Source organism: Cucurbita pepo, chromosome 10 (assembly GCF_057944985.1).
Source record: "Cucurbita pepo subsp. pepo isolate OVF chromosome 10, ASM5794498v1, whole genome shotgun sequence".
Classification (NCBI taxonomy): domain Eukaryota; kingdom Viridiplantae; phylum Streptophyta; class Magnoliopsida; order Cucurbitales; family Cucurbitaceae; genus Cucurbita; species Cucurbita pepo.
The window spans coordinates 14,854,284-14,874,812 of NC_141807.1; the positions used below are offsets into that span (position 1 = coordinate 14,854,284).

Here is a 20,529-nt window from a genome sequence, read left to right on the forward strand (position 1 = left end):
ACAATGAGTGGCAAACATTCGTCCCAAGACTTAATATTTTTACAAATAATAGCCCTAAGCAATGCTCCTAATGTTCTATTAACCACCTCAGTTTGCTCATTAATATGAAAATGACATGTGATTATTCATTTTTTATGTTATCTGGGATGACTTAATTATGACTTAATTGGGAGAGCATTGTGTTTTTTTTATCAACTTGACTATTCAATCTAAAACATGTGATTATTCATTTTTTATGTTATCTGGGATGACTTAATTGGGAGAGCATTAGATTGAATATTGGAATAGGTTGACTAAGTTGCATAACGTTGACTAAGTTGCATAACTTGACTATTCAATCTAAAACATGTGATTATTCATTTTTTATGTTATCTGGGATAGCTCACTTGGGAGAGTGTCAAACTAAAAGATTTGAAGGTCACGTGTTTAATCTCCACGTTCACCGCACTTGTTTCCATTTGCATAAGCTGACTATTCAATAAAAAAATTAGTTATTATTTATTTTTAAAATTTCAATGAATAATGAATTAGCGGAAATACCGCACTTGGTTGCATAAGTTCATTAAGTTGCATAACTTTATTCAATCTAAAATTAGTGATTATTTCATTTTAAAATATAATGAATTAGTAGAAATACCTTTACTTATGATTTTATTTTTCAAATATTATCTTAAAAAATTAGTTATTATTTATTTTTAAAATTTCAATGAATATTGAATTAGTGGAAATACTGCACTTGGTTGCATAAGTTCATTGAGTTGCATAACTTTATTCCATTTAAAATTAGTGATTATTTCTTTTTAAAATATAATGAATTAGCAGAAATACCTTTACTTATGATTTTTTTTTTCAAATATTAACAAAGATAACTCAGTTTTGAGAGCGTCAGACTGAAAATCTGAAGGTCACGTGTTCGATCCACATTCACCGCACCTGATCAACGTCACATAACTTGACTCCTGACTATTCATTTTAAAATTAGTGATTATTTCTTTTTAAAATATCAATGAATTAGCTAAATACCTTACTAATGAGTTTTCATTTTTAATGTTAGCGGGGATAGCTTAGTTAGGAGAGCGTCATTGTAGATCTCAAGGTCACGTATTTGATCCACATTCTCCGCACCTGATTCAAGTTGACTAAGTTGCATAACTTGACTATTCAATATAAAATTAGTGATTATTTCTTTTTAAAATCTCAATGAAGTAGTGAAAATATCTTTACCGATGAATTTTTATTTTTAATGTTAGTGGGGGTAGCTCAATTTGGAGAGCGTCACTGAAGATCTGAAAGTCACGTGTTTGATCCACTTTCACCCCACCAAATTCAAGTTGACTAACTTGCATAACCTAAATATTCAATATAAAATGTGTGATTATTTCTTTTTAAAATTACTTGACTATTTAATCTAAATTTAGTGATTATTTCTTTTTTCAAATTTCAAAATTTTCATTTTCAATGTTATAGGGGATAGCTGAGTTGGGAGACCTTAATATTGAAGATTTGAAGGTCACGTGTTCGTTCCACCTTCACCATATCTGATTCAAGTGGTATAACTTACTAATCTAAATTTAGAGATGATTTCTTTTTAAAATTTCAATGAATTAGCATAAATAATTTTACTGATGAATTTTCATTTTAATGTTAGCGTGGATAGGTGAATTGGGAGTGGGAGTGGGTCTGTAGATCTAAAGATAGCGTGGATTCCTAATTATTTATTTGACTATAAATGCTCTATAACAATTCTTTATTTGACTATAAATGCTCTATAAGACATTTAGTAAAATGACTCATTTTATTGCATGGAACAATAAAATTGATGTTTCCGTAGAATTGTCAATACATTCTACTTTCAATGTTGAGTCCTTTTGATGTAGGTGACGATTTTTCTGATTCGAGAACGAATCCTGAAGAGGGGGATGATGATAAGAATCACGGTGTACATTCTACTTTCAATGTTGCTGAGTTGAGTCCTTGTGATGTAGGTGATGATTTTTCTGATTTGAGGACGAATCCTTTTGAAGAGGGGGATGATGATATGAATCACGGTGTTCCAATTGGACCTATTACACAACCCAAGGCTAAGAAGATTCAACAAGCATTCATACTTCATCTACAAAATTGGATAGGCTAGGTTCAACCATCATTTCATGTGTTACAAGCGGATTCGTTTGAGTCAAGACCATTTCGAGATTCAAAAGTAAATATTTGCACGGTTGAAGTAGTGGATGAAGTTGCAAGCATCATTTAAGGAGTGGTTAGAAAACTTTATTTATTATTTTAATTTCATCAAGTTTGTAATGCTCAAATTGACTTCGTCTTCTATGGAGATTTAAAGGGATCGAGATTAAATCACGGCCACTAACTTCTTTTGTTGGGAGACTATAAATACCCACAAATTATTATGTAAAAGCATATTTGTTATCAATGAAATTGATCTCTCAAGTTTTGACGATCCCCCTTATAGAAATCTGAGCATATCTTTGTCATTTCTAAGTTTCATGCAATTCTTGTGGTAGATTGCATCGGAGTCATTCAATCAAGCCTTGATCAAGTTCAATTGTGAAGTGTTTCAATTTAGAAAAAGGTTCCAAATCTTGTTTCTGAATCTTGGATCTCATCATCTAACTCTAGCTTTATCTCTTGTTGATCCAAATTTTGTATAAGAAGGTGTTAATTTCTTTAATACAAGGGTTCTTGCTTCTACAAAAGCTTGGCTCGTTGGGTTGAAGATTACGGTTGGTCTATCATTCTTCAGCGGGATCTTCTATCCCTATGACTTGCTCTGATGCGGTCGTTCTTCTAACGCCGATGACACGTCCAGTTTTCAAGATTGGTAATGTGAGTTTGTAACCCATCCATTGAGGTTCTTGGAATGATTCTATAGCTTATCATTTCCATGTTCGGAGTTGGATCATGGGTCTTGGGTGAAGGAATCCTTGATTTACTGCCCTTTGAGTTGAAGGAAGTGTCATAAGGCTAGTTTTTTTTTTTTTTTTTTTTTTTTTTTTTTTTTTCAGTTTTTTTTTTCAATTTTATTGATTTTTTTTAGTGATTTTATTTCAATTTTGTCAAACTCACTCAGGTGCTCATCTCAATCATTTCAGCCTTGTTGGGGTTCAATAAGAAAGACCTTGGAAATAACCTGTAACTATTATACTGGATTATCACATTAACAATTTGAATCAAATAAAGTGACATTAACCATTTGAATCACCTCAACCCCACTTGTTGAACTTAACCAAATGTCTATAACATAACACTAACAAAGGTACAAAGTAACACAAACAAAGGTACAAAATTTATAAAAGTCTTTTTAATCTAAAATACCATTGAACTTGACCATTATAGTGCCTCTCAAACGTAGGTAAAGTTTAAATTCGGGTCTCCTTGTCAAACTCACTCGGGTGCTCATCTCAACCATGATGGCGTTCAACAAGAGAGACCTCGAAAATAGCCGGATTATCGCATAAACCATTTGAATCACCTCAACCCCACTCGTTGAAATTGAAACAAATATCTATAACATAACACTAACATAGGTACGATGTCCATAAAAGTCTTTTTAATCTGAGATACTATTGAACTTGACCATTAAAGTTCCCCTCAAAATGAGGTAAAGTTTAAATATAATTGGTGACAAAAGATGAAACTATAAAATAAAAAGAAATAAGAACATAATATTCAATTTCAGAGAATCAAACCAGAATCTCGTAGGTGAAAGCAAATATCCAAACCGTTGGACAACAATGAATTTTTGATGTAGTTGTCCTAAAGTCTTTTATCTAATCGCTGAAGAGTTTTACTATGATATTTTGGGTAATGTCTAACTCTTCGACACGTCCTTCCATGTGTGTGATAGAGTTCTCAGAGTTACCGCGACGTTTCGAGCTATTTGATCGTGTGGCTCTTTCTTCAAAAGGGTCAACATCAAACGTCAGGTCTTTGATTGGCAACCCATCTAGAGGAGCGTCGATTGCATCGATTCCATCAACAGTCTTCCCATGAGTTTATGGTACATGACCCATTTTTTATACCATTCACCTTCGAGCGTCACCATAGTTTTGCATCGTCCATGAGATGCATTGCGACCAACGTAACTCTTAGGTTCTATGAGCAAGTTCCAGTAACCTTCAAGTATTGTTTTACATAAAAAATAAAGCTTTTTAATTCCTTAGCATCCCGGTTTCCATTTAAGGGGTTGTGTTCTTGGATTTTAAGTTTGTTAAGCCCACGTGAACTTGGCTTGAGGTGTGGTTCTCTATAGCCCAACTTGTCATACTCACTCGGGTTCTCATCTCAACCACGATGTCGTTCAACAAGAGAGACCTCGAAAACGAATGGATTATCGCATTAACCATTTGAATCACCAGCTCATCTCAACCATGACGTCGTTCAACAAGAGAGACCTCAAAAACGACTGGATTATCACATTAACCATTGGAATCACCTGCTCATCTCAACCATGGTGTCGTTCAACAAGAGAGACCTCAAAAATGACTGGATTATCGCATTAACCATTTGAAATTGAACAAAATATCTATAACATAACTCTAACAAAGGTACGAAGTTCATAAAAGTCTTTTTAATCTAAGATAGAAACTGTAAAATAAAATGAAGTAAGAAAATAATATTCCATTGCCAAGAATCAAACCTCGGTCACCTGGGTGAAAGCTAGATATCCTATCCACTGAACGACAATGGATTTTTGGTGTTGATGTCCTGAAGTCTTTCGTCAGATCGCAGAAGAGTTTTAGCATGATCTTTTGCTTAATGTCTAACTCTTCTACACGTCCTTCCCTGTGCGTGTTGAGTTCTTAGGGCTACCGCGACGTTTCGAGCTGTTCGATCGTGTGGCTCTTTCTTCAAAAGAGTCAATATCAAATGTTAGGTCTTTCATTGGCAACCCATCCAGGGGAGCGTCGATTGCATCGATTCCATCAACGATCTTCCCATGAGTTTACGGTGCATGACCCATTTTTTATACCATTCACCTTCGAGCACTACCATAGTTTTGCTGATGGCTTTAATATAACACATGCGGAAGCAATTTGGATCTTAGGCACTTTTAGAACATCAATTATAGTAAATAACTAGCATGTTCATAAGTATTAAAACTTAATGAGTTTAGATACTAACCTTTTGTAGTTCAAACTCCTTTTTCCTCACGAACCGGTTTCGAACCACCTCTTGTGTCTTCTCCACTATCCTCCGGCCTTAGAACGGGATTGTGGAATCCGGTGAGTGACTAAACTTGGGAGAGATTTTGTATATGTGAAGAGAGTGTTTGTGTGAGGTTTTTCTCAAGGTTTTTCACCAAGAAGAAGAAGACCTTCTATTTAAAGAGTCTTGCATGTTCATGCAAATTTGAGATCACCAAATTTTGACACTCAAAATTCCACTCAAATGTTTGGGATTATGTGGCAAGCATGCATATTTGAGTTAACCAAATTTTGACACTCAAAATTCCACTCAAACTTGTGGGGTTTATTTGGCAAGCATGCAAGTTTGGTTAAACCAAATTTTGACACCTCAAAATTCCACTAACATGGATTTTTCCATTAAATGAAGTCAACATTTTGACTTTCTTCATTTTAATTGAACAATTAATTTGAATAATGAATTTGAAATTAAAGTAACATTAAATGATTAATTAAACTATTTAATTAATATTTAATATTAATTCAAATGCCAATCCCAATCAATTCCGACACATAATTGATTAAGATATTTAAATCTTATTTAAATATCTCACATTCTCTCCTTTTGTTTAATTCGTAAATAAAACAAAAATGCAGTTAAATATATCGTATATATGTAGCGCATATTCCCTAATTTGAATTCGAACACTTCGAACTCACTCGTCACACTGTTCTATGGTTTAGTCCGATATGAGCTAGCAGAGGGACCTAATGGACCTATAGGTCATGGGCTCCAACGATCCAAGATTAACTGGCTAAACTCATCAACCTTGTTAACCAACATTCGTTAACTACTAGGACACTCCACTATAGCCTAGTAGTTGCACTCCCCTCACTATAGATATATTTCTGTCCATTTGATATAACCATGATTAGTAAGTCGATCCTTCACAGGGTGTTCGTAACTAGAGCTGGGTCAATTTACCGTTTTACCCCTAAAGTTACTTCTTGTTCCTTATGTCTCACTGATCATCTAATGAACAATTGGTTTGTGGTCCAACCAGTAAACCGAATCCCTCTCAGGACAATGAGAGGGTGGGGCCCCTTGTTCAAGACCTGGAGTTAGTGCTTAAGGGAACTACCTTTCTTCTATCCCTAAAAGTGGGTAGGAGTGAATTCCATCTTGCACCCCACGTCCCCAGCCATTCACCCAGTCTTACCCCTGAAATGGGAGGCCTATTGAGTCGGCGAACTAGAGCCACTCTCACCTGTGCAAATCTAAGGATAATTCCGAATAAACAGGAGTTCATGGTTAGCTCAGGATTAAAACCGAGTTACCTAGGTTATCGAATGAAAAGAAAATCAGTCTCAACAGTAAACGACATTATAAAGTGAGAGTGGTTTTCTTCATGGTCCGATCTTATGCAATACTCATTGCATAGGACGCCCCCACTCACATGTCTCCACATGTACAATTTAGTGAACACATTGTTTATATCATATACAAAAGTGGGCCGCATCCATAGTGTCCCCAAGGTACTCGGCCGTATCCTTATACTATAGATCATTTTGACTATATACTTGAACTTGATCCACTCTTATGTCTCTACATATAGTTCAAGTAATCATACTATAGCCAGAGTGTTCTTAGTTTATTGGATTTAGATTAATGATCGTAAAGTTCACTTTATTCAATAACAATTTTTACTGAATAAACAATAATAATAACTTTATTGAAAATAGAATATGTTTTTGTTTACAAACTATGAGTTTTAGGACATAAAACCCAACAAACTCCCACTTGTACTAAAACTCTATTCAATTTTTCCTTTTTCCTTATTTATGACATAATGAATAGTGTTATTTTTTTATTTTCACTATTATTGATGACGAGATGTTTAGGATTTTGTGAGGTAAAAATCTTGAGGATATAGCTTAGATGGTAGAGTGTTTGCATCCCATGTGAGAAGTACTGGGATCGATACCATGCATCAACAAAGGAAACGATTACTAAATATATTAGTTTTTTTAAAATTTTTCCTTATTTACGACATAATGAGCGGGGATAGTTTTTCACTTTCAATATCATTGATGACGGGAAGTTTAGTGTTTTTTTATGTAAAATCGTGTGAATGTAGCATGCGAGAGATACGGGGATCGATACCTCGCATCTGCAAAAGAAACTATTCGTTATTACTATTTTATTTCTATTCAATATTTCCTTACTTATGACATAATGAGTAGCGATATTTTTTTCATTTTCACTATTATTCATGACGAGACGTTTAGGGTTTTGTGACGTAAAAATTGTGGAGATGTAGCTTAGATGGTAGAGCGCTCGCTTTGCATGCGAGTTATACGGGGATTGATAACCCGCATCTCCAAAAGAAAGTATTTTTTGTTATTATATTTTTTCATTTTCACAATTATCGATGCCCCGCATCACCAAACCAAACTATTTGTTATTAATATTTTGATATTTTTTTATTTTCACTATTATTAATGATGGGACATTTAGGGTTTTATGATATAAAAATCATGGGGATGTAGCTCAGATGGTAGAGCGCTCGCTTTGCATGCGAGAGATACGGAGATCGATAACCCCGCATCTCCAAAATTAAGACTATCTATTATTAAATATATTATTTCTTTTCAATTTTTCCTTATTCATGACATGTTGGGTAGCAATATTTCTTCATTTTCACTATTATTGATGACGTGAAATTTAGGGTTTTGTGATGCAAAAATTGTGGGGATGTAACCCAGATGGTAGAGCACTTGCTTAGCATGCGAGAGGTACGAGGATCGATACCCCGCATCTCCAAAAGAGATAAATTATTTTTTTAAGTATGAGTTAATTTAACATGTTATGTATAAGGTGGCTACGAGAGAAAAAGAAAAGATACTTATATAAGGATTATTATATCATTATGGCTATGTCATTTATCAAGGATTATTATATCATTATGGCTATGTCATTCTTATAGGTAAAAAGAGAGTAGTGTCCCACAAGCACATATAGAGAGAGGACTTATTGTAAGTGTAAAGAAAACCTATGTCATTTATCAAGGATTATTATATCATTATGGCTATGTCATTCTTATAGGTAAAAAGAGAGTAGTGTCCCACAAGCACATATAGAGAGAGGACTTATTGTAAGTGTAAAGAAAACAATCTAGTAGTTATACTCGAAATTGAGGTTTGTTCATGTTTGAAAATGTGACAAACCAAAAGACAAGATGCTAATTAATATTGTTTGTGATTGTTGTTGTGACTTCTTCATCTTTGAATACATATTTTAATATTTATACTCAAATATACTAACAAGTACTTGTAACACTAGTCTCAATGACTTAAAGAATACAACTATTATCTCGAACTATAAAGAATTTAATTCCAACCTATTCTAATGGACAAACGCTTTATTAGACTCCATTGGAAGATTTCACTTCATCAATTTAAGTAGCGTTCAACTACAACTATAAATATCAAATTCTTAAGTATTCATGAACAAAATCGGCCTAACAATGTCTCTTGGAACTATTTACCAAAGGTGTTAGAATGAGCCGTGTGGAAGGGTTGCCTTTAGATGCTTTAGTACCAATTAAGGATGTCAATATCCTAGTAGTGCGGAATGCAGGAACGTTCGAAGTTGAAAAGAATAACGAGAATAGTGGACATCGTTTCATCTACAATCGTGTGGTGAACGGTCTGGTTGGTATGACTAGAGAACGTCGTCCTCGCAGAATTTATATTATTGTGATAGAAGTTATAAATAACGATGATATTCCTTGGTCTTTTATTACAAAGGTGCAGAACTTTCTTTTTGTGCATGTGATATATCCATCGCCACCTACTCATAAACTCTCATCTTTTAAAGAAGTTCTCGAGTTCCTTGTCCCCAAGTAGCAATACAACTACTAGAATGCTATCTCTACTTATAATAAGCCCTCTCTCTCTCGAAATATATGTGTGTGTGTTTGTGGATGTATTACTCTCTTTTATTAATGAAATATGGCATAGTCATAATGATATTATGAGTATCTTTTCTATCCCTCCCTTCCTTATTGCTATATAAAGAATACGAAGATTATAAGTAAAAATGTACAAGTAATTTATTACTTTTGAACTTAACATGCTTATAATTCAATTTATCTATGTTATCAACAATAGTTATCAAACAGTATATAATTTTGTCCAAGTAAGGTCGATTCTCAGTCCCTGTATGATATCATAACACAAAATCGAGCGGAAGGGTTAACGATAAAATGATAACAAAAACCCATTCGTCGAACTAACTATAAAGGAAGGGTTGGTTGGAAACCATGTCTATACTTCTTTGCTTTAATCACAAGTAACTAAAGATATATAAGAACAACAGAATATGGCATGCCCAGTCAAAACATAAAAAATTTCTTGCCATGTTATAGTTAATGAATATGGTATGCACAAAGATCTGACGTCACACTTCATGATTGGAGACAAATTCAGTGAGCTATGGTCGTCCATACCGTCCTTTGGTCCAATTATGTCAAGCAAATAGTTTTTAATAAGTTCGCAATTGCAAAGAGCTTGGTTTAAGGCACAAATGTCTCTGATGTGAAAGGTGCAGCAATTCAACGAGATTTAAGTAACCATGAATAAGACTACAGCTTGTAAACGAAACGATGTCCATGACTCTTGCTATTTTCTTCCACTACAAACCTTCTAGCCTCTTGCACTTTTTTGTCATTGACATCCTTAATTGAAATTTGAATTGAAGGAAACACTTCTCCACAACTCATTATGAAACACCTTTGATAGATAGTTTCAACAGATTTACTTTGTCGAGCAATACTTTAAAATTCGATATTTATAGTTGAACGCTACTTAAATTGTTGAAGTGAAATCTTACAACAGAGGTTAATAAATCGTTTGTCTATTAGAAGAGAGCTTGGAATTAAATTCTTTATAGTTGGAATAAGGGATGTTTTAGTCAAACAAAGTATACTTTTTAGTTTTAAAATAAATTAATTTTTTAGTTTAAAATAAATTGATTTTTTAGTTTTAATTTTAATCCCAATAAATTAATTTTGATGTGGTGTTATGTATTTTAATAAAATTAATATTAACTTAAGAAACAAAAATTTGTATTTTTTTTAAAATTATAATCTAAATTAATAAAAATACCATTGAACTTTGCACTTTTATCTAAAAAAAAATACTCATAATTTTTTTTTAAAAAAAAATACGTTGAATTTTCCAAAAAAAAAAAAAAAAAAAAAAGAAGCTTCAAAACTACTCTTTAACTTTCAAAAGCGTTTAAAAAAAAGATAGATGGGGAGAAAATTGTGTTCATGGGGAGAAAATTGAAGGTTATTTGAGAGGAAGATTTTAAGATCCTGAAAACATAACAAGAAGTAATATCCTAGCTTATGGTCGCGATTAAGAACCTACTAGTAGGCTACTTACTAAGTTTTACTCACTCCATGTTTATCATTTTTTTTTTCAAGTAACTAAGAGTTGGTCATGGATGAGAGCGGACTTTGGAGTGTGAGCCATGGACTAACCTCTGTTTTTAATCTAGTATTTTTTATTCTTCTTTTGAGTCTCCTTCTTATTTTGTGTTTGTAACGAGTATGTATATGTAACATCCCAAAAATGAAGGAAATTATCTCCCATAAAGAATAAGCCACCCAGGAAAGACCCAAAGGATAGAAATGAAACAAATTAAAGGATTAAGCAAGAACAAAGGACTTAGTCAAGTCACTCGTGTACCGAGTATGTATATGTAACATCCCAAAAATGAAGGAAATTATCTCCCATAAGAATAAGCCACCAGGAAAGACCCAAAGGATAGAAAGGAAAAAAAATTAAAGGATTAAGCAAGAACAAAGGACTAAGTCAAGTCACTCGTGTACCGAGTATGTATATGTAACATCCCAAAAATGAAGTAAATTATCTCCCATAAGAATAAGCCACCCATGAAAGACCAAGAGGATAGAAAGGAAAAAAATTAAAGGATTAAGCAAGAACAAATGACTTAGTCAAGTCACTCGTGTACCCTAACAAGTAATTTCAAGGAGTTAAAAGACCTTTTGAAAAGGATTGGAAAGGAAAAAGTAAATCAAAATGGCAAAAAACTCATTTTATCAATTATCAAGAATCTTTCCCAATTTGTAATTCCTTATCTATAAGGAATCTCAAGATTCAGAAAAATGGAAAAATGATAAAAGAGCGATGAGAGATTTGTAGAAAAATTATGGATTTTTCGAGAAAAATAATAATAAAATATTCAGAAAGTGGCAAATTACCAAAATACTCCTGGAAGACTGGATAATTACAGAAATGTCACTCTAATTCGAATCAGAGCATCTACGGTGACCATCCGGGAAAAATCTTTTGAACTCAAATCTCAACCGTCGGATCTCCTCCAAAATTTGATATGATCTAGAACGAACACGCACGGATCATCACATCCAACGACTAGTATTCAAAGCCAAGGTCGGTAAGGCTATGATCGGAGTTGATATCTCCAAAAAATTATCCAGAAAGTTTGAACTCTAAATAACGAAGATTCTGGAGCTCTCAATGTCGGTTTAAGCTCCTCCTATATGGTCGGAAGTAGGAGCAACAATACGGAATAAGGATTGAGAAAGGTCAATCCCCCAATTGAAGGCAATAAGCGTTTAGATTGTGGATCTCCTACTCTCAGAGTTCTTCCAAAATTGAGAACAATCCTCCACCATTTCTCTTCAAACTTCTAAATAACGAAGAATCTGGAGCTCTCAATGTTGGTTTAAGCTCCTCCTATAAAGTCTAAAGTAGGAGCAACAATACGGAATAAGAATCGAGAAAGGTCGATCCCCAAATCGAAGGCAATAAGCATTTAGATTATGGGTCTCCTACTCTCAGATTTCTTCCAAATTCGAGAGCAATCCTCCACCATTTCTCTTCAAACTTATTCCTAAAGTTTCTAACAAGATTACCCACAAGTTCTATGAAGGAATAGAGTGCTGAAAGTGCCAAGAAACCATTCCCCCAATTCAATCCGCCATTGAAGAACTTCAAGAAAAACTTGAAAATCCAATCCAAGGATACTTGATGACTCGTCGAGCAGGAATGATTCCAATCAGTTTCTGCACCTCCAAGGAATGCTTCCATAGAAGACCACGAAGAAAAATAACCTTGAGAGCGTGCCAAATTGAAGGAAATAGGTTTCAAAATTAAATTGGGGATAAGAGTCAAAATTCCTATCTACGATCCCTTTACCTTCAAATTAAGGATTCCTCTAGATTCAGAGGAAGAAGTTGAGTAAACTTGATGAAGGAATCGAGAGCTGAGACATTGTAGAACAAGCTACCCATGAGATTAAAAATTTGGCGTTTCGAGTGAGTTGCATACCGAGAACGATTTTTGGAAATTAAGGTCCTACACTCAAAGACGTTCCTCCAAACCAATTCCTTTAGTCTGAAGATAGGATATGGAAGGAGTTCAATGAAGAAATAGGGCCTTGAAACCCCTAGAATCGGCTACCCAATAAGAAATCCTTTGTTCTAAGATATTCGTTACCAAAGTTCATCCAAAATCTGATTTTTCTCCAGCGATAAATCAGATTTTGGATGAACTTTGGTAACGAATATCTTAGGCTACGATCCACGAGAAGTTATCAAATAAATCCCTAGCCCTTTCTGGTAACATCCATCTTTAAGTTTCACCAAGAAATCGAGGAGAGAAACGTTGTAAATGTGGCTGTACAGGCCGAGTTTCAGATGGCGGCGATGCGAAAAATGCGCATTTCTTGTTCAAAGGAAGAAAACGATGATACGACCAGTTAGCGATAAATCAGATTTTGGATGAACTTTGGTAACGAATATCTTAGGCTACGATCCACGAGAAGTTATCAAATAAATCCCTAGCCCTTTCTGGTAACATCCATCTTTAAGTTTCACCAAGAAATCGAGGAGAGAAACGTTGTAAATGTGGCTGTACAGGCCGAGTTTCAGATGGCGGCGATGCGAAAAATGCGCATTTCTTGTTCAAAGGAAGAAAACGATGATACGACCAGTTAGCGATAAATCAGATTTTGGATGAACTTTGGTAACGAATATCTTAGGCTACGATCCACGAGAAGTTATCAAATAAATCCCTAGCCCTTTCTGGTAACATCCATCTTTAAGTTTCACCAAGAAATCGAGGAGAGAGACGTTGTAAATGTGGCTGTACAGGTCGAGTTTCAGATGGCGGCGATGCGAAAAATGCGCATTTCTTGTTCAAAGGAAGAAAACGATGATACGACCAGTTCAACTACTAAACTTGCAGTTCAACTCGTTTTCTCAGTAGATCTTATTTTATGAAATGTTGTATGAATCCTTATCCCGAGAGGCTATATAAGGTAATGAAGTTTGGGAGTTATCAGAAAACTTTAGACCTTATACCTCAAGAAAATTTGTGTTGTCGTTCCTTATTTTGTGTTTTCGCATCAAAGTCATTTCTTCTTAAAGGTCGTACAATTTGTGTTGTCGTTCCTTATTTTGTGTTTTCGCATCAAAGTCATTTCTTCTTAAAGGTCGTACCGGGAGTTGAACCCAAGTCTTTGGATTCAAAGTCCAAAGTGATAACCACTACACCATAGAACCCCTTGTTAAAATTTATTTTGGAATGGTTTTCCTATTTTATGCAGATTCCACAAGAAGAGAGATCCTATCACAAGTCAAACTCAAGTTATTGGATTCAAAGTTCTAGACCTGTTTTATCTAACTCGTCGTGATCTTGAGCACCTTTAAAGTGGTTGCAGGAGTAACCCTCCAGTGTTGATTGAAGCTCTTGGAGAACATGTAATTTTATATACTTCTTATAGTTAATTTATATATTGTTGTATATTACAAACAAATTGAAATAATACATTCCCAGTCTTTCTTTCTTCTATGCAAAACTTAACATGAAAACTATATTATTTCAATATTCACTCGAGAAACAAGGGGTGAAAACTATATTATTTCAAACCCTCCATTATTGCTTCTACTTTGCGAGAAAATGCTTCCACTAAATCATGTTACTAACTAGTTGGTTTGGTTCGGTTCAATTCTTGGGTCCACTAGATTGAATCACTCTTGATAATATAAAAATCATAAGTTTCTTAAATTACCTTAACTTAAAAGTTTAACCCCTAACTTTTTTTTAGAATATTTAGCTTTGTGTCTGGTTGATCTCTAAATGCTTAGAAGTATCTAATAAGACTTCTATTTAAGGAACTTTTCTCTATAAAAGATGTAAGACTTCAGGTTTATTATTAAGAAATTTCAAATGAGTGATTTGATATACCACATAGGACAAAATATTTATTTGTTTCACATATCTTATGTTGACTATTCTTTTTTGTCAAGTATTTTGAATATTATCATTGTGAATTACTAATGGCATTAGATTGAATCTCATTAATAACAATATCCCAAAACTCAGGTAAAGATGACATGGAAATTAATACTTTCATTTTATCTTCAAAATTTATTTCCACCTAACTCAGTTGACTGATAATCAGTCACCGTGCATATATATTTACAACCTTAAAAGGTAAAATTATAAGGAGTACCAGAGAAAAGTGCTTAAAATAGTTTCAAAATATAGAAAAAAAAAATAGTAAGAATTGATCAAAGTCAACATCCATTGATCACTTATGGCACCACTTATGGCACAACACAACACAGATGAAGGTAACATTTTTTTATTTCTCTACTATATTAGGCCCTTTGGTTTATTGGCTTTACAAGATGGAGACATGAAGTTTTCTATTTTTCTACTTTGCATTTAGAAATGAAGATAAATTAGTCTAAGGGTTTTAGGCACATTGTTATAATTCTAATTTTTAACTAAAAAAAAAAAAAAAATTAGTCTGGTTGTCACGCTTAAAACTACCCTATATGTATAATCTAAGGGTTTTAGGGTTCTTGGAATGATTCTCTAGATTATCCCTTCCAGGTTGGGAGTTGGGCCATGGGTCTTGGGTGAAGGAACCGTTGGTTTACGGCCCCTAAAAGTTAAGTTGAGGCTAGTTTCACATAGTATCATTGTCTTTGAGATAACAATTCTTTTCTATTTTATCTAAATTTTTTAAATATGGGTTCATTTCCAAATGCATGCTAACACCCTTATTGTTGAATAAATGACATGAAACTAGTTTCACATAGTAATGTTGCCTTTTTCTCCTATTGGTTGAAGGATAATAGGTCGATTATACCTATAGGGTAGTTTTAAGCGTGACAACCTGACTAATTTTTTTTTTTAGTTAAAAATTAGAATTATAACAATCTGCCTAAAACCCTCCGACTAATTTTGCTTCATTTCTAAATGCAAAGTAGAATAATGAAAACATATAAATGGTAAACTCAAACATTTCAAAGAAATAAAACATATAAATGGTAAACTCAAACATTTCAAAGAAATAAATAAGATTTGATGGTATCAATGCTGACCAGAAAACAATCAACCAAATTTATTTCAAATATAGAAAACTTCATGTCTCCATCTTGTAAAGCCAATAAACCAAAGGTCCTAATATAGTAGAGAAATAAAAAAAATGTTACTCTCATCTATGCTGTCCCATAAGTGATCAATGGATGTTGATGTTGACTTTGACTAATTCCTACTATTTTTTTTCTATATTTTGAAACTATTTTAAGCACTTTTCTCTTGTAATTCTTATAATTTTACCTTTTAAGGTTGTAAATATTTGTGATTATCAGTCGAACTCAGTTAAGTGGAAATAAATTTTAAAGATGAAATTAAAGTATTAATTTTGATGTCATATTTACTGAGTTTTGGGATATTGTTGTTACTAAGATTCAATCTAATGCCATTAGTAATTCACAATGATGATATTCAAAATACTTGACAAAAAAGAATGGTCAACATAAGATATTTGAAACAAATAAATATTTGGTCCCATGTGATATATCATATCACTCATTTGAAATTCCTTAATAATAAACCTGAAGTCTTACGTCTTTTATAGAGAAAAGTTCCTTAAATAGAAGTCTTATTAGATACTTATAAGCATTTAGAGATCAACTAGACACAAACCTAAATATTCTAAAAAAATTAGGGGTTAAACTTTTAAGTTAAAGTAATTTAAGAAACTTATGATTTTTATATTATCAAGAGTTTAATTGAGCTAGGTCGATTCAATCTAGTGGACCCAAGAATTGAACCGAACCAAACAATCTAGTTAGTAACATGATTTAGTGGAAGCATTTTCACACAAAGTAGAAGCAATAATGGAGGGTTTGAAATAATATAGTTTTCACCCCATGTTTCTCGAGTGAATATTGAAATAATATAGTTTTCATGTTAAGTTTTGCACGGAAGAAAGATAGACTCGGATGTAAAGTATTATTTCAATTTGTTTGTAATATATAACAATATATAAATTAACTATAAGAAATATATAAAATTACATGTTCTCCAAGAGCTTCAATCAACACTGGAGGGTTACTTCTGCAACCACTCTAAAGGTGCTCAAGATCACAACGAGTTAGATAAAACAGCTCTAGAACTTTGAATCCAATAACTTGAGTTTGACTCGTGATAGGATCTCTCTTCTTGTGGAATCTGCATAAAATAGGAAAACCATTCCAAAATCAATTTTTACAAGGGGTTCTATAGTGTAGTGGTTAGCACTTTGGACATTGAATCCAACGACTTGGGTTCAACTCCCGTTAGGACCTTTTAGAAATGACCTTGATGCGAAAACATAGAATAAGGAACGACAACACAAGACATTTTAAAACAAAAGGGTGTTACCTAGCATTCGATGCGAAAACACAAATTTTCTTGAGGCATTAGGTGTAACATTCTTGAGTTCTTGAAATAAACTTGCTCCAACCAACTTGAAATCTTGAATTTATTCTCCTGATATTGTGCATCTAGTATCTATTAGAGACCTAGGACCAAGGGTAGATTTGGGGAATTTATTCTCCTGATATTGTGCAAGGACCAAGGTGATATTGTGCAAGGACCAAGGGTAGATTTGGGGAATTTATTCTCCTGATATTGTGCATCTAGTATCTATTAGAGACCTAGGACCTATTGTGCATCTAGTATCTATTAGAGACCTAGGACCAAGGGTAGATTTGGGGAATTTATTCTCCTGATATTGTGCAAGGACCAAGGGTAGATTTGGGGAATTTATTCTCCTGATATTGTGCATCTAGTATCTATTAGAGACCTAGGACCTATTGTGCATCTAGTATCTATTAGAGACCTAGGACCAAGGGTAGATTTGGGGAATTTATTCTCCTGATATTGTGCAAGGACCAAGGGTAGATTTGGGGAATTTATTCTCCTGATATTGTGCATCTAGTATCTATTAGAGACCTAGGACCAAGGGTAGATTTGGGGAATTTATTCTCCTGATATTGTGCATCTAGTATCTATTAGAGACGGAATTTATTCTCCTGATATTGTGCATCTACTATCTATACATTTGGGGAATTTATTTATCTATACATTTGGGGAATTTATTTATCTATACATTTGGGGAATTTATTTATCTATACATTTGGGGAATTTATTTATTTATCTATACATTTGGGGAATTTATTCCCTCGTGCATCTAGTATCTATTAGAGACGGAATTTATTCTCCTGATATTGTGCATCTACTATCTATACATTTGGGGAATTTATTTATCTATACATTTGGGGAATTTATTTATCTATACATTTGGGGAATTTATTTATTTATCTATACATTTGGGGAATTTATTCCCTCCTGATATTGTGGGGAATTTATTCTCCTGATATTGTGCATCTAGTATCTATTAGAGACGGAATTTATTCTCCTGATATTGTGCATCTACTATCTATACATTTGGGGAATTTATTTATCTATACATTTGGGGAATTTATTTATCTATACATTTGGGGAATTTATTCCCTATCTATACATTTGGGGAATTTATTTATCTATACATTTGGGGAATTTATTCCCTCCTGATATTGTGCATCTAGTAGAGACCTGGGGAATTTATTCTCCTGCATCTAGTATCTATTAGAGACCAACGACCAAGGGTACATTTGGGGAATTTATTCTCCAAGGACCAACGGTACATTTGGGGAATTTATTCTCCTGATATTGAGAGACCAAGGACCAACGGTACATTTGGGGAATTTATTCTCCTGATATTGTTCTATTAGAGACCAAGTGGGGAATTTATTCTCCTGATATTGTGCATCTAGTATCTATACATTTGGGGAATTTATTCTCCTGCATCTAGTATCTATTAGAGACCAAGGACCAAGGGTACATTTGGGGAATTTATTCTCCTGATATTGTTCTATTAGAGACCACCAAGGACCAACGACCAAGTGGGGAATTTATTCTCCTGATATTGTGCATCTAGTATCTATACATTTGGGGAATTTATTCTCCTGCATCTAGTATCTATTAGAGACCAAGGACCAAGGGTACATTTGGGGAATTTATTCTCCTGATATTGTTCTATTAGAGACCACCAAGGACCAACGGTACATTTGGGGAATTTATTCTCCTGATATTGTTCTATTAGAGACCAAGGGTACATTTGGGGAATTGGGGAATTTATTCTCCTGCATCTAGTATCTATTAGAGACCAAGGACCAAGGGTACATTTGGGGAATTTATTCTCCTGATATTGTTCTATTAGAGACCACCAAGGACCAACGGTACATTTGGGGAATTTATTCAACTGATATTGTTCTATTAGAGACCAAGGGTACATTTGGGGAATTTGGGGAATTTATTCTCCTCATATTGTGCATCTAGTATCTATTAGAGACCAAGGACCAAGGGTACATTTGGGGAATTTATTCTCCTGATATTGTGCATCTAGTATCTATTAGAGACCAAGGGTACATTTGGGGAATTTGGGGAATTTATTCTCCTCATATTGTGCATCTAGTATCTATTAGAGACCAAGGACCAAGGGTACATTTGGGGAATTTATTCTCCTGATATTGTGCATCTAGTATCTATTAGAGACCAAGGGTACATTTGGGGAATTTGGGGAATTTATTCTCCTCATATTGTGCATCTAGTATCTATTAGAGACCAAGGACCAATTGTGCATCTAGTATCTATTAGAGACCAAGGACCAAGGGTTGGGGAATTTATTCTCCTGATATTGTGCATCTAGTATCTATTAGAGACCAAGGGTACATTTGGGGAATTTGGGGAATTTATTCTCCTCATATTGTGCATCTAGTATCTATTAGAGACCAAGGACCAATTGTGCATCTAGTATCTATTAGAGACCAAGGACCAAGGGTTGGGGAATTTATTCTCCTGATATTGTGCATCTAGTATCTATTAGAGACCAAGGGTACATTTGGGGAATTTGGGGAATTTATTCTCCTCATATTGTGCATCTAGTATCTATTAGAGACCAAGGACCAATTGTGCATCTAGTATCTATTAGAGACCAAGGACCAAGGGTTGGGGAATTTATTCTCCTGATATTGTGCATCTAGTATCTATTAGAGACCAAGGGTACATTTGGGGAATTTGGGGAATTTATTCTCCTCATATTGTGTATCTAGTATCTATTAGAGACCAAGGACCAATTGTGCATCTAGTATCTATTAGAGACCAAGGACCAAGGGTTGGGGAATTTGGGGAATTTATTCTCCTGATATTGACCAATTGTGCATCTAGTATCTATTAGAGACCAAGGACCAAGGGTTGGGGAATTTGGGGAATTTATTCTCCTGATATTGTGCATTTTGTGCATCTAGTATCGCATGTAGTATCTATTAGAGACCAAGGACCAAGGGTACATTTGGGGAATTTATTCTCCTGATATTGTGCATCTAGTATCTATTAGAGACCAAGGGTTCATTTGGGGAATTTGGGGAATTTATTCTCCTCATATTGTGCATCTAGTATCTATTAGAGACCAAGGACCAATTGTGCATCTAGTATCTATTAGAGACCAAGGACCAAGGGTTGGGGAATTTGGGGAATTTATTCTCCTGATATTGACCAATTGTGCATCTAGTATCTATTAGAGACCAAGGACCAAGGGTTGGGGAATTTGGGGAATTTATTCTCCTGATATTGTGCATTTTGTGCATCTAGTATCTATTAGAGACCAAGGACCAAGGGTTGGGGAATTTGGGGAATTTATTCTCCTGATATTGTGCATCTAGTATCTATTAGAGACCAAGGACCAATTGTGCATCTAGTATCTATTAGAGACCAAGGACCAAGGGTACATTTGGGGAATTTATTCTCCTGATATTGTGCATCTAGTATCTATTAGAGACCAAGGACCAAGGGTACATTTGGGGAATTTATTCTCCTGATATTGTGCATGTAGTATCTATTAGAGACCAAGGGTACATTTGGGGAATTTGGGGAATTTATTCTCCTGATA

The 20,529-nt window shown here is 34.2% G+C and overlaps 1 non-coding gene across 1 annotated transcript; it reads right to left on the bottom strand.

The window, feature by feature from the left end:
* Positions 1 to 13,687: 13,687 nt before the first annotated feature.
* TRNAQ-UUG (transfer RNA glutamine (anticodon UUG)) lies at positions 13,688 to 13,759 on the bottom strand. The gene has a single exon. It is a non-coding gene; the product is annotated as a tRNA-Gln (tRNA).
* Between the last annotated feature and the right edge of the window lie 6,770 nt (positions 13,760 to 20,529).